Source organism: Sparus aurata, chromosome 16, assembly GCF_900880675.1.
Source record: "Sparus aurata chromosome 16, fSpaAur1.1, whole genome shotgun sequence".
Lineage (NCBI taxonomy): Eukaryota > Metazoa > Chordata > Actinopteri > Spariformes > Sparidae > Sparus > Sparus aurata.
In genome coordinates this window covers 21559173-21574600 of record NC_044202.1, presented here as the reverse complement: position 1 = coordinate 21574600, position 15428 = coordinate 21559173, and the positions used below count along the sequence as shown (strand labels likewise).

Genomic DNA, 15428 nt, shown 5'->3' with positions numbered 1-15428 from the left:
GCGCGGCAAAATCTGTGGGATCAATTTGACTGCGAGTGGCTGAAAAAGGTAAGAATTATCACTTATCCATTTGCCTTCTGCATAATTTAAGTTAAAGAAACATTTTAAATAAAAAGACACACGTACCAGCAGCACTGTCATTTTTTATTTAGAAGTTAAGGCACATGTACATTTTAAAATGTCCAAATGTAGTGATATGTCAGATGTAAAATCCATTTTGGTTTGGTTTGACCATGGAATGATTTTAAAGAAAAATATTCAAAGAGATTAATTTTTGAGTGTCCTTATATGGATTAGTCTGGACAAGCACAAAGGCAACTTCAAAATTTACCAAATTTAAAGATATTCAATTGTAAACATCAACTTTTTTTAAAGCAATTGGATTAGATTGCAGCTGGTGTCAGTGATGGATGATGGACATGTTTCAGTCGGTAACCATCTCTTCAATTTGATCCGGATGTTCCTGTATTAAAAAGAGGGAGAGAGACAAGGAGGAGAGAAAGAAAAAAGGGGTTGAGTTGGGTTGTAACAACAGTTTCAACAGGGACGAAATGTATCAGGTGATATTATGTTATTTTTTGTGTGAATGGGATGTCGCCGGACACCTGCACACATAAAAGAAACTGTACTGATGCTGTGATGTCACTGACCTAAAGCTGTCATGTTATAAGACAGGTAAGACATAAAAGACAAAGGTGAAATAAAGGAATTGAAAAATACTTGTTTGGTCAGGTACATACCAGGCTATAGACGCCTCAGAGCCTCAGCCGTCTGGCGATCCAGAGCCTCAGAGCCTTGGTCATCCATTGTCCAAGGGCCTTGGTCACCCAGGTTACCAGAACACCAACTTCATTGCTCCCTAGAACCTCAGATGCATAGCTCCCAATAGCCTCAGCCACCTGGTCTACCAGAGCCTCAGCTATCCAGTTCACCAGATCCAGAGCTGCCTGGCGTATTAGTGACCCCAATACATGGAGATCCTGCTGACGATGTCCTCTGGCATCACCGTTGGCCCTGTTCACTCTGACATACAGGCAGTAGGGAAACAGTTAAGGGGACTGAAGAATGATTATCTATGGTAGTTTGGACTGACATGATGGAGGAGGAAATGATCTTCCAAAATAAAACGCTGTGTTAAATGATGATGAAATGTTAATGAATGGGATAGAAACCTGCAGACTGTCAGCAATGAGATTATTAGAGACACAAATCTACAGGGTGTATCAACCGATCCAAAATTTACACCAATAACTGATTCCACATTGATCAGCAGGGTGGGAGAAAATAAATTACTGTTAAATATACCTTAAAAATAAGCCCATTTTATCCCCCCAAAATGATAAAGGGTTGAGGAATATTAGACAAAGTGTCATGTCCAAAATGATTTGGAAATATTGAGTGGACACTATATATAACAAAATATCCAGGCATATTTCAAATGAAACCTTGCAAGGAAATAGTTTGGCCAAATGTAAAATTAGCTACTAGGAGCAATATATTAAAAAAAGAAAGACAATGAAAATATTATAAAGCCATGACGGTTTTCGAAAATCTAAAGATGAAAATAAATGTAAAATATTAGTTTATTATTATTTGTTTAAATATCAAAGAAGCAAATTATTCTTAAATCATTCTGTTGCAATTTGTGGCAGAAATGTTAAAAACTGAGTGCTGAAAGAGGGCAGAAATTAAATCGTGATCCAAGCCGCTACATCCTCAGCTGGTCATGTTTTCACCTTGTGAGTCTGAGTGTGTGTGATCGTGGTGAAATGTGGTCCTGAGACATCGTCTGTAGGGGGGAACTGACAGTTTGAAACACTTTTCCAGCTGTTCATTGGTCTGTCTGCCTGTTGGTGGACAGATGTTGTGATCGTGACAGCGCCAGAACCTGAACCTTTACTGGTGTGTAGCTGAAATCAAAATAAATGCAGAGTTCAGAGATTGGTGCGGTCTGATCCATAAGTGCTGATTACTGCTGATAAGTCATGGGCTGGAATGTGAACATGCCGATGGGGTCACAGCTGGTGGGGGTCCCATCACAGGTGGTCTGTAGTTGATCACATTCATTTATTTCTTCTGCACATTTACAAAGATACTGTAACTCTGACTTTGACTAAGATCAAACTAAGACTTGGAGTTAAGGCAGACGACTGAAGCCATCTGTTGCTTAAGGCTGTCTGGTCCTTGGCTGTCTTTGGACCAAATTGCTATTTGTTATAACATAACAGACTGAGAAACTACATCGTACTTTCCTCAGGAACACATTTTACCACAATGACAAAACTCCTGTTAGTATAAAGCCGTAGTGCAGACCTGTAGCAGAGCTGGTCAGCAGATGGTTCCTGAGACTGCTCTGACAACACAGACCAGTCTAAACTCTCTTTGTCAGACCGAGCCCTGGTACAAATAATATAACTCCGAGTTTGGCACTTTATGGGAAAAAAACTGACTAAAATACCAAAGTACACTAAATTGTACCTTATTAATAAACCGCCAATAACTGTAATACATTGTATTGTGCTAATATATTGTTGCATTTGGGGTTATCTGTGAGTACTGTGGAGTACATGTCTACGCTGTGAAGTACGAACTAACACTGAAATTACCTGGATACCTGGGCCGGCACAGGTGGATTTGGGAGAGGTAGGGCCTCATCTACAGGCTGGTGGTTCTCATCCTGGGGTCAGAAACACAACAGAAGTCAGTAAATCAGAGGGCTTATAATACAATTACATAATCCCTTAATTATGTCCACCTTTTTCTGAGGAATTGCTGATCATTTCCTTCAGGACTCAAACATGAAACAAACCAAAAAATTGTTTAGACGGAACAGTAATCATTCAGTTACAAGGCTTTAACAGAGTTTAATGGACTTTTCTCAGTTATCAGTCACTAACTGAAAAGGTTGGGCTTCACACCTCTGGGTGACTGTAAAATAAATAACAGGGAAATCTTTAGGTACAGTGAAGGCCCATCTCAGTGTGCAAGTACTTACAGAAGGTACGGGATGGGCTGCTTCATCATTAAATCCATCTGAAGCAGTGGGATTATTCTCAGTCTGGACCTAGAAAGGGAATGACAATGAGCAGAGAGCAAATTAATACTTTTATATTATTTTAACAACTATTCCATGGTTCAATATTAGATTTTATACAAAGAAGAGACAACGGTCTCACATCTCAAGTATGGGAATGTGAATCACTTCATTGAATAAACAAAAGAAGCATATATAGGACAAATAAAGGACAGCACTCCCATCAAACTTCTTGCCACACAGATGTTGTCTTCAGTGTGTATCCTGGCAAAATCACAGTTAAAATACACAGGTGTGCTAATTATAAGTTATCCAAAGCTGCTCGACAGATTTATCCCAACAGGAGGAGCAGAGGACCACACAGGGTCTCACACAGACAAAAAACTAAAACTCACAACAGAATAGCACCTGACTGTAACACAGAAACCACATAGCACATGTTTGTATCCCAGAAAGCAAGTAAATGAAATATCTATTTACCTATGTAGTTTCACTGTGATTTAACCAGAATACACGCTGACGGAGGGTGTCCTGCCCGAAATGCCTTGCCTTTATTTTTCTTTATGTTTATTCAATATTGGATTTACAATGTGTTTAAAATGTGTGTTTGAAACTGAAACAGTGCAGTGTCATTATACATCCCATATGGATGCAGCTGTATAACACAAAGGAGGACAAAGGTGTTTAGAGGAGGAAATCCTCTTTAGTTTAGGTTTAGTTTTAGTTTAGTTGATTTCAAACGTGTAATAAAAATAAAAAAAGAGAAAAACATTATCAGACAAAATGAAAAGACATGCACTAGTCAAAGACAGATGAAGGAATGAAGTGAAAGTGAGAGAAAAAAAAAACAAAACAAAACAAAAACATGATTCCTCTATTCCCATTCATCATCCCAATTATTAAACATAATTATAGTAGTCATGATACATAAAATGACATGTAATGGCCATGATGATAACGACAACAACAACAATGCAATAATACAATAACTTCATATTACAATAATAGCAATCATGTTTATCATAACTGTCGTCATCATCATCGCTACCACCATCCTAATACCCAAAATAATAATAATGCTGAATTGAATTAACATGTCTGAAAAGAAGCAGGAGGAGTGTATAACGTATTAACTCTTCCCTCTTTCACCCACATTAAATACCCATATCAATGTGCTTGTATCTCTCTCTCTCTCTCTCTCTCTCTCTCTCTCTCTCTCTCTCTTTACATATATATATATATACATATATATATATGTATATATATATATATATATATATATATATATATATACATATATATGTATATATATATATATATATATGCCTGCAACACACATGACTCACTAATACATAAACATACTTCCATGTACCTTCCATTGGGCTGGCAAGAGGGGCTGTCAGAATAGTGACAAAATCAGACTGAATAATAACATCACAATAGTCTAATCCTAATATAGTGTGTATATACATGTTTGAACATCTTTACATCTTTATAGACACTAGTTTGCTGATAATATTACTGAATGTTCTCTGGTATATTTAGAGTAAAGAAGCGGAAGCAGAGAGTAAAGGCCGATGGTAGGGAGCTAGCACGAGGCTAACAGATGTCGACGGTAACTACGGAGCCTTCACCATGTTAAAAGCTGCTAAGTCATCGACTGTTACACCAGTCAAATCTGTTCAAGTATACACAAACAAGAGAACACCACCTACCATTTTACTGGAATACATTTTTTTTATATATCTGTGATTCAAAGGCCCTTAAAGTTTTCAGGTGGGTTCTGGTGGCACCACAAGGGCGGAGCAGAGGCACATGGGCGGTGTTTCCTCTCGCAATGCAACGCAAGTGACTGACGCCAACTCAAGCCAAGTAATTTCTGCTCACATACTTTAAGAACTTTATCAATTAATTTGAATACATATTTGACTGTACTGTAAGATAAAATGAGACAAGATAATGTATCCTGGGGAAATTCACTTGTTACTTGTTAAGGGGGAAAACGGCATGTCTTAATAGATAAAGCCCATCTAATTTACATCCGTAAACAATGTCAGCTTACCTGGGATGTTTCAAAGTGATTGGAAATACATGGCTGTGTAGAAGGATGTCCAGGATATGTTTTGTTGAATCTCCTTGTTAGTTGCCTCCACAGAAAGTTCTTTGGTTAGGCAAGATCCTAATTGTATTGGGATGGGAATGCCCAAAGCTGCTTCCCAGCCTGTGCACAGCTGATCTGAATCCCTTACAATGAGTCCAGAGGAATTCTGAAAATCAGCCCAGAACAAAGAAAGACAGCCAGTCTTAAACACTGGGACAGCTACACAGTCAAGTCCTGAGGTGTTGAACTGCAGTCCCAAACACTTTGGAGAATTGTAGTATCCACATTTGTAGTCTGAACTGTTCCCTCGTCTGTAGGAAAATTAAAAGAAAAAATAATGTCAGTGTAACAGAGAAATATAATAGTTAACCTGCTTTCAAGCTGAACTGACAAAGTCGACTGTCAACTGTTTGAGCTGTTCAAGGACCCTATCTGTAACCCTATCTCTCAGGTAGGCCTACAATTAATATTGATAAACATGCCAAAACTAGCCAAGAAGCCAGTTTTATAATGTAGTATCAAAATACCTGAAAGCCAACTGCCAAAACTCAACTAAAATCACTGCTATCAAACGCTAATAAATCTGAACTCTCAGCTATTCTAAGCTTTTCTAACTTCTAAAATCACAAATAACACTCATTAAAGCAACAACTTAAACATATGATTAATATATAGCCTCCTTAAAATGTTAAATGATTTACCGCAGAGAGAAATCATGTTACCATAATCAGTGTCCATCTCTGGACTGTCAGGTTACAATGACGGAAGGTGGTGCAACACATACTATCTCAGTTTCCATCAGGTGCATTGAACCCGAAAGAGGGATGAGGGTACAGTCATGGTAAATGCACTTTTCCAGTGTACTGACCACTGAAAGCACTTTACAATGCTTGTCACATTCACCCAGTCATTCACTGATGACAGAGGCTGCCATGCAACAGTTCATCAGGAGCAGTTTGGGGTTCAGTATCTTGCTCTGACAAGGACACTTCAACATACAGCGGGGGGAGCCAGGGATTCAAACCAGCAACCTTCCATTTACTAGACAACCTGCTCTACCTCCTGATCTACATGATGTTCGGATCTGTGTGTTTTTTTTCCAATGTGTTTCCCCCGGTGTTCTCCTGTTCATCTAAACATGTACATGCTGACTGTTTATAATCATATGGATACTCTTATAATGTGTAGTGATTGAGATCCTAACCCACAAAAAATTCTGGAAAGTGACAAAGTTATGTTTTTCACTCATCCTCCTCGCTCCATACAAACACATCTATATGTGTAAGGGCAGTTTGACAACAGGATGTCGGAGCACTGAGTTTAAACACAATACTGAGAACATCTGGAATATGTACGTTTATGGCTCAGATGTTACAAAGCGGACTAAAATGAAAACTGTTTGCGAACAGAGTTAGTTTTTAAACCCTCACTGTCTCGCGTCATATCAGTTTCTATCTATTGTTTGTCTAACTGTCTACAATGACTGAACATTCTGCTTCGCCGTTTTTCTCACAATGTCATCACATGTTGCATGAACCTGAAACTGTTGTCATGGCTCACATAATCCCACTGATGCATTCTTTTTGCTGTCAGTGGGAATATTGTGCAGAAGGACACCTGAGTGTTGACACTTTAAACTGTAAAGCTGATGTGTCTGATGAAATAGATTTAGATCTCTATAACCAAGTTACCAAAGTTAAAACTTTTTAGCTTGCTTACTGTTCTATATGCCACTACTGTAACCTGGAGTGTTAGAGTGAACTTTGAGTGAAACTTGAAACCTAATTGTCCTGACATCTGAACACTGACTTCACTCTCTCCCTCCTCCTTTGTTTCCCTGGTGGGATTAATGAAGTCGATATCTGTACATGTCATTAAACTTCAGTCTGCATCAAATCATCTGAGGGGAAAATATTACAGTGTCTCTGTTTTCTTTTTTCACAATAGTAAACAAAGAAATATTCCCACAGACCCCTACAGTGATCCTAACTGACATGTCAGTCAACACAGTGTTGCTCACCTGGCCGAGATGGTTCACTGGGTCGGGGTCTGTTGTTGGGTCTGGTAGGAGGAGCGGGGACAACTGACTGAGTATCATTAGCTTGCAAAACGCTGACCTGCACTCACTAAATGTAGGTTAGAAGGAGTGAAATGTGTCTTATTTCACTGTCGACATCGAGCATTAAAACTGAACAAACCTTCAGTGGAGAAAAGAAGAAGAAACACAGTCTTTTTTTTACATTAAACTAATATTTTGAATCATTTTATTTCTGTTCAATCAGTTCTCGCAGTTTGTCAAAAATCAGCACAGACCGAGTCAAAATAACATTTAAAATACAAATCAAATATTTGATGACGTCTGAAGTCAAAGTTTAGAAGTGAATCATCGCTTCATCCTTTAGTCTTTCATCAAGCCTGGCCCACACTTATTTTTTGTATTTCTAGATGTCACAGGCTTCAAGGTCGGGATGAGCTCAAGCACATCAAAAAAGGCAAGAAGAAATGGTTTGGTTCAACCCAGTGCAGACACTTTACCTGAACATGGGTCTCATCTGCAGCAAGGATAATTCCTTCATACAAACGTTTATCATATCTGATTATGCATCGCTGCCTGAGCACCTCTGGGTCTCCCTTCTGGACTTGTCTCCTTCTGTGGCACAGCATTTGGAAACTTTCTGTAAAAGCTGAAGTGCTGTGTGTTGATGCACTTGGAATAAATTTACATCTAACGTCCTGATAGACACTCTCTCTCCTGGATCAAGGGTTACCATCTGATGTAGCTTCATTGTTGATGGGATGGCTGGATTGTTTGATGGCATTCTTTCAGTTGTACGCTCCACTGCTTCTGCATCACCAAAAAACACATTTAATGTTGTGTTGGTCTCACCCAGGGCCTTGAAGAGTTCATGTGCATCTGAGATGTTTTGTTCTCTGCTTATGAGCATGTCTGCAGTCCTCTACAAGACTGCTCCAACACCATCGGATGCCCCCTCACCATGACTGGCCCCTTATTGTTTGTATTGAGTTCAATACTCTGTGTGTAGGTAGTGGAGGTAGTCCAGCACAGGGTTCAGGTGTTCCCTTATAGCTGCTGGACCTTTGTTCTTCGATGGGGATATCGTGCTGGAGGTCGGTTCTTGGTCCCTACCAACATACAGAACCACTTGAGGGTGTGTGGCCTGCTGGGGAGAAAATCCAAAGTCCACTGCCTGTCACTGTAACAGGGCTGAATACAAAATGGGAGGCTCAACTTGCACATGCATGTCTCTCAATCAGACATGGAGGGGTGCACAACCCAAAAGGGGCTCAAACGGAAAATGAAGAATATAACATCCTTTCAGTGTTTTCTGAAGACATTTTTTGTGGAGGTTTCTCGTCGTGTCCACATGGATGTTTCTCGTGATGGTTTGTTTTCTGTCTGTAGTTACTCTGCTGACATCCTCCCTTGTGAAGAAGGACTTGCTCTTGGTTGATGCATCTGTAATATTCTTCCTGTTAAAGTCGCTCACAAGGTTCCTGTGTTTTTTTTGAAAAGCCCAAAGCATTTTCTGACCATCTTTGCAACCTGTACTTTCTTTTTTCCACAGTGACTTTAAATATTGTTTAATTTCGTGCCTTCTTGTTTTTTGACTTTATATCAGCAATGAGTGCTTCATGGATCAGTAAGGTCTTTTTGATTCTGCTGCTCACATGGCAGTTCTTATCCAGCTCGCTGACTTTGGTTCTTTGGGATTCTTTTTGTACTTTTCTTTTAGTTTCCAGCTGTCAAATGAGGAAGATTGACACATTTGAAAAAGGGAAAGACTTGGACAGTCCGATTAAACAAGCACAGGACTTTAACTGAAGAGGCATCTGTTGAATGTCAAACCAGAAGGACACAATGCGTCTCTATTTGTATGTACTGACATGGTTAGTATCCTACTGTTGTCATAGAGTAGGTCACTTCAGAGGACAGCTTGCAGTTCATCGCCTACACGGTGACATTCCAACATGTGACCACTTGATGTCAGTGTTATCTAAGGAGTACAAAGAATTTATTCACTCAGTGAGTGTCTGCTGTTTACATTTTGTAGTTTTTAGTGAGAGACTAATTGGCTCTCCAGCCAGTCTCTGTAAACTGGATCCCAAATTAATTTTCAGACTGACTGAAGTATTTATTCTGTTCATACTGTGCCCACCCAAAGAGCAGCCTCCCAAAACAGACTTAATACAGATAACACTTAAATTGATTATCTGTCTGTCTTTTAAAGAGCTGAGGATTTCAATTTGAAAGGGCCACAACATATAAGAGAAACCTTTTATTTTCACCTTGTTATACAGAAGAACCCGAACCTGTTTAAAGCGGATGAAAGGTGTAAGAGCATGTCAGTGACATGATGGGGTATTTGCATACCGTGACATTTCAGAACCGGGTGAGTGTGTGTAGAGGCTGCAGCCTTCATGGCAACCTGTCAAGAACCTGAAGTCTGTGGGTCGACCCCCTACATGGAAAACTAAAGTCACCCCTTCACTGTGCCTTTGTCTCTGTTTCATTTTTCTCATTAAAGGCTGTTTCTTTCAGCAAATCTAGCACATTTACATTTTCATTCAGGGTCTGTCTTGTCGAAGGTTTGATGAGCTAAGTGGCTGAAGTTGTATTCATAGAACAAACTGCTGTTGAGGAGAGTTTTAGTGATTTCTTTTGTTGCTGCTGTCAGTTTTCACTGAAATCTTAACTATGACTGATGCAGTCAGTGTTTGGAATTAACACATACTAAAGGTTTAAAGAAACACTGACACAGGTTTGTACTGTAAGACGAATAGATCCTAAGTCATCAGGTTGTTTCAGACCTTGAAAATTTGGGACTGAAATCCCTCCACCGGTATTCAGTGCAATACTTGAGCAGTTTCCCAGAAGTGAGTATGATTTATTTGAAACAGGACAGAATGAGGATTTGTTCCATGACAGAGGTGATTCAACCTCTAACGTTTTCATCGTCTCCAATCTCCACATATTCCTCGTCTTTTCTTCGCTCACAATCCTTCACTCTCTTACTTTCTTTCTAACTTTTCCACCTCAATCCTCTACGCTTTCTTTTTTGACTTCATTGTTTTTATTCTCTGAATTTTCCTATCTCAACCTCTTCTCCTCCACCCCACACAATTTAAGATTCTGATTTTAATGAAACATATCAGATTGAGCCTGTCCTAGTCGAACAGAGTATATAGATTTAAATGTGTTGTTAGGCAGTGTACTCTAGTGGTTATACAGCTCCAAAGGAGAAAGTGAGGAGAAGTAGTGTAAAGACTGAAAAGTCTGTGTGGGCTGGAGGTCAGGGATGGTTGGTTGGGTTCAGCTGAGACTGCTGTTCATGTCCGGTGTGAAACCACAAGTCAACGGTGAATTCTTTAATTTACTAATGTAGTAATGTAATGTCGCATACATAACCTAACATGAGTTACTCAATAACATAGGTACATTTGAAACTGAAGTTAGTGTTTTAAATCTGAGAGACAATGTTTTCCTAAACCTACCCAAGAAGTGTTCTTCTCTAAGTCTAACCAAACAGTGAGCATACAATAGAGGTCCAGTACATCTGCCACTGGTCTGCTGCATTGATCAGGTTGTTTTGGGACACACTGACACAATACACAACTAATAAAGATGTGTTGATGAAACTTAATGGAGAAAATAACTGAGTGATTTAAGTTTCCTTATGGACAGGTAACTTTACTTTTTGCCAAAGTAAACTCTAATTGATGCTGAAATAGCTGCCGTAAGCTTTTTAGCTCGGTTAGGAGTACAACTGATGGAAAAACTGACAGAATGACACTTATGGCAACATTCATAAAGACTCCATCTTGTTTGTGACAGATGTCACTTCCTGGTTATGTTAGTGTCATGTCAGTCTTGTGAATGTCGCTTCCAATAAAGTGTTGTTTTGATTCGGTGTTAGCTACACTATTATAAAAGGTGAACCTATTGTCTGTTACTTTACCAAACCCAGACAGTGTAGCATTCAAGCCAACATTTGAACCATCCTAAGCTTATGACATCATTGAGGTTTGTTCCAGATGATTCTGCTGCAGGTTATTTCTGTGTGATAGGAAAGTGTCTCACAGTACAATCCTGATGTCAGTGATGAATGAGGGGGCAGTCTGTGAATGATACTGCTGCGTGGGAATGTGTCATTTTACCTGCAAGGTGAGGCCTGTCTATGATGACTATATTCTGGAAATAGTCTAACCTATAATAAGAGAGAAGTCCTGCAGAGAGGAATGACAGATTATCTGCTCTGCTATCCTCTGGGGGCTGGGAAGGACCACAGTCCCCGAGGAGGAGCAGAACTGCTGCAGACCGATCTACTGTTCCCCCTGGGAGGATGTGAGGCAGGAGAAGAGCCACATGGAGCACTGGTTTTATCACTGCTCAATAGTTTGTTAATTATATTATTATATATATTAACTAAATGCTTCTTCCACAAAACAAATAGCTATTAGACATCCCATTAAGTCTTGTGGTCAGTGGTTTATAGAAAGGTTTATAATTTTAAGTCTATAATTAGGGAGGGCTCCAGTAATATCATTTATGACCATCAAGGCAGCAGTTATAGACTGTGGTACATACAGTGTTGGTCTTATAGGTTTTTGGTCTCTGTTTCAAGAGGGAAATAACAAAGGCATTTGTCCAGTCTATGGGGAATTCATTTGTTGACAGGGTAAGATTAAAACTGTGACGCAGTGTTTCCACAATTCATTTTAATGCCAAGGCTCTAAATGATCTGGACCAAATTAATTGAAATTGAAATTAAAGATAAGGTGATATAATAAAAAAAAAACAATTACTGTAAAATTAATTCATATCACACTCCCTGATGTCCAACCAGTTTATGTCAATCAGGGTTGACAAAATATTTCACACCTTTCAGTAGAACTGGGTTCAACGGCACCACAAACGAAATTCTCCAATAGGCAGTTCAATCTCTCCACAACAGCTTCACCACATAACCTTTAGATATGTATAACCTCTATTTCATGTTTGCAAGCGACATCTATTGAATGTTTAGCCAACTGAACATAGTAAACTGAAAAATATGTATATGTTTCGTTCATTGAAAAGTTCCATGTGGTATGTTTTATGTAGAAAGATCGTAAGAGCAAAGATGAAAATCTGTTAATGACAGAAGTGAGAAGAAGACGTCTAATTGTTTGATGTTTGTTGTGCTTTTTATGTATGTTGCAATCAAAAGCTATACTTTGAATGAACTTAATTTATTCATAAACTAGATGAGAAATACCGATCATCCAAATGTTGGTTGATCCAGCTCCATTCACACATCATAGCATTTACTTATATTATAAACTAAATGACTGTATATGTAGGAGACGTGGTGAGCTGTGATGCGTTTCAGTTAAAAGTGATATGCAGTGTAGTGTCTTTTCTGCACAGACTGCTGGCTTTATAATCAGTTTTCTACAATAGTCATCATCACACATTAATAAGTGACTTGATGCATGAAAAACTGAAAAAACATTCATTTTCCCTGACTTTGGATTGGGGTGGTGAGAAAAGCAGGCAGGTGGTCAAACAGTTGGTGAAGCATTCAGTCTTCCTTAAGGATGTAATTTTCGATAACTGGTGAGATATGAGCAGAAAAGCGGAGGTGGGAGGGCAGGAATGAGTCTGCTGATAAGAAGGATACAAACTGAGAGACTCCAGAGATCGCAATTGCTTTAGAGGTCAAAAGCTGGTGCCTCGAGCGTCGAGGGAACAGGCCAGCGTACATCATCCCAATGATCTCTCTCATTACACACACTGTCTCGCTCGCCTGCTCGCTGTGGGAATAAATATGACAATATGCCTGCTGTGCTGTGGACGCCACAATCTCGGCTGCTGAAAGTGAGCAGGGCAGAAAGAAATAATAAAAATGTTTCAGGATTGCATGTCTCAACAGCCAGCTGAGATGAGAGATGAAAATGAGGCTTTGACAGTGGTCTGATTGTACATATACAGCTGGATGATGAACAGTCTTGATGAAACTGCATGAAATTCCCTCTGTGGGATGGGAAAGAGAGATGATGCAGAGAGGAAGCGCAGCGGGACTGTCTGAATTTACATTACAATCTGTTTTGTGGTATATGATTCAAGCTGTTTTTCAGTGAGCAGAGATTAAAGTCTTTAGAACTGTCAATTATTTAAATTCTGCACAGGCTACACTGGAACTCAAATTCACATGTACTGCTGGTAAATGTTGACTCTCAGTCGCAGGTGCTCTTAACCAGCAGCCACACATTATCCACCTAAGGGCCGTATTCATAAAGCTTCCTAGTACTTAAGGTTGATCCTAGTGTCTGAACTCCTAGAACATTTCAGAATTATGGCTTTCAAAAAGAAATGTTGGATGAAGAAGAGGAGAAATATTAGTAATTACAATACTCCCAAGGCTGAAAGATGTTGAGTTAGTGGAAAGCTATGGTTAAGATCGTGCAGAGATCGCCTCTGTGGTCGATCTCATCACTGATTGGATATTTGGCAACAGGGAAATTGCGCCAGCGCAGCAGCGATGATTTGTGTATGTCACAACCTTCAATCAAGTCAATTTCTAGTCAAGTCCTTTTATTTTCTGTAGTGGGCTTTACAATCTGTTCAGTGAAAGAAACCCTCCTTCCTCTGAGCAATCAGCAAAGTAATCACACAAACAATAAGAGCACTTTGGCATTGCGTTCGTGTTGCCGCTCACCAGTTCATTTCATTTCCACTGGATACCCACACTGCTATACGCCGCTCACAAAAGGGCTTTCATAGCCTGCTTCTCCAGCCTCGCTGGTGTAGTAGACGGACCGACACATGATGGCATGATTCTAGTGGTCATGTGGCTTCAGGAAGTGTCCAGTACAATGATACCAGCGCCCCAACCAAAGCTGAGTGAACTATCTTCAGCCTACTGTACCGCCAGAGCACGAGTACACACAGTGCACTCGAGGGTTTGGAGATGAAACTCTCGGCCCACAGTTGGTGCGGTACCACTCGCAGACGGTGCGGTACTGCCCACAGTCCTCCAACTTTCAAGTACACTGCTCTTTGATTCATCGCTGCACAGCCCCACCGCTTCCTGTTTTACCACCAAACATGAGGGGATTCTTTGCATCTTTGCTTGCTGTCGGACGGCAGAATGGAGGAAGCTGGAGAAAGCAACAGATTATCAACAGATTTGATCCTTTTTGAGCCGAACTGGCATTAGTGTTGTGTTATTGATCACGCAGAGCTGATAGTGTGCTCAGCAGCTAAAAAGCCTCACAGACAGCGACAAAGAAGAAGCCTTAATTTGTCCTGTCAAACAAACAATAACTAAAAGTGATGCTTAACAGCTTTTCTGCCATGAACGGGTCTGTGTATTGATCGGTGCTCAGAGCAGCCTCATTGATCGCTCACAGGAAACGCCTCAAAGTTTTCTTTATGTCACTGTTAAATGAAGGGAATATGCTCAGACAGACATTCTGGATCCTATTAGCCATTTCTCACTGGTGTTGTCTCAGGGGGTTAGAGCAGGGTTCTGCTTGTTACGGGCTGTGGCGGTACTGTGTGAGATTGTATGGCCACAGGGATACAGCTGAACAACCAGCCGGGTCACCTAAGGATCCTTTGTCTGTGTACCTGTGTGCCACATAGGGCCAGGAATAGATTAGAGGCAGCTGTGTGTGCTCCAAACTCTGTGAGGAATTGCACTTCCATTGAACAAACAAAAGTGTGGACCAGCGCACATATTCTGCTGTGTTCTTCATGGGATCTGAACTGGTGCCAACGATAAAAGGGAGAGGTTCAATTCAATCAACCCTAACCCAGTATCAAACTTCATAGCCCTGTATCACCAGCTTGTCTGTGTTTTATGATAAAAGGCAAGAACCCCAAATAGTTTTGTGTTATTAAAAGTTCTCTGATCTTATCTTGATGATAACTAGTGGGCACTTCCAGAGATGGTGCTGGAGGGGTAAATACAGCATCAAAGTTAAAGTGCAGAGCCACTGATCAGACTGCTGCATTTGAGCTGTTGCCGTTGTCTCCATACAGTCAACGTGATGTCACGTGATGCTCAACCGGCAGATAACTGCAGCAGAAGCTGTCTTTAATGTTTGTTGATGTCACGTATGCACATTTTCCTTTCATGCCCTTCTATTGGCCTGAGGGCACGTTCTGCTGTGAAGTTCTTATTATTCTCATCATTGGTCCCACGGAAACACAACGCAAAGTCTTAGAAGGCAATGTCATTAAAGTGACATTGATTTTTGGGGCCTCCAGACAATCTTTCAGCAGCC

General features: G+C 40.1%; 1 long non-coding RNA gene across 1 annotated transcript; it reads right to left on the bottom strand.

The window, feature by feature from the left end:
* Positions 1-284: 284 nt before the first annotated feature.
* On the bottom strand, positions 285-5361 carry LOC115566270 (uncharacterized). Its single transcript, XR_003980965.1, has 5 exons — positions 5097-5361; positions 2996-3064; positions 2607-2677; positions 741-1023; positions 285-463 (listed from the first exon to the last, which is right to left on the bottom strand). It is a non-coding gene; the product is annotated as an uncharacterized LOC115566270 (long non-coding RNA).
* Positions 5362-15428: the final 10067 nt, after the last annotated feature.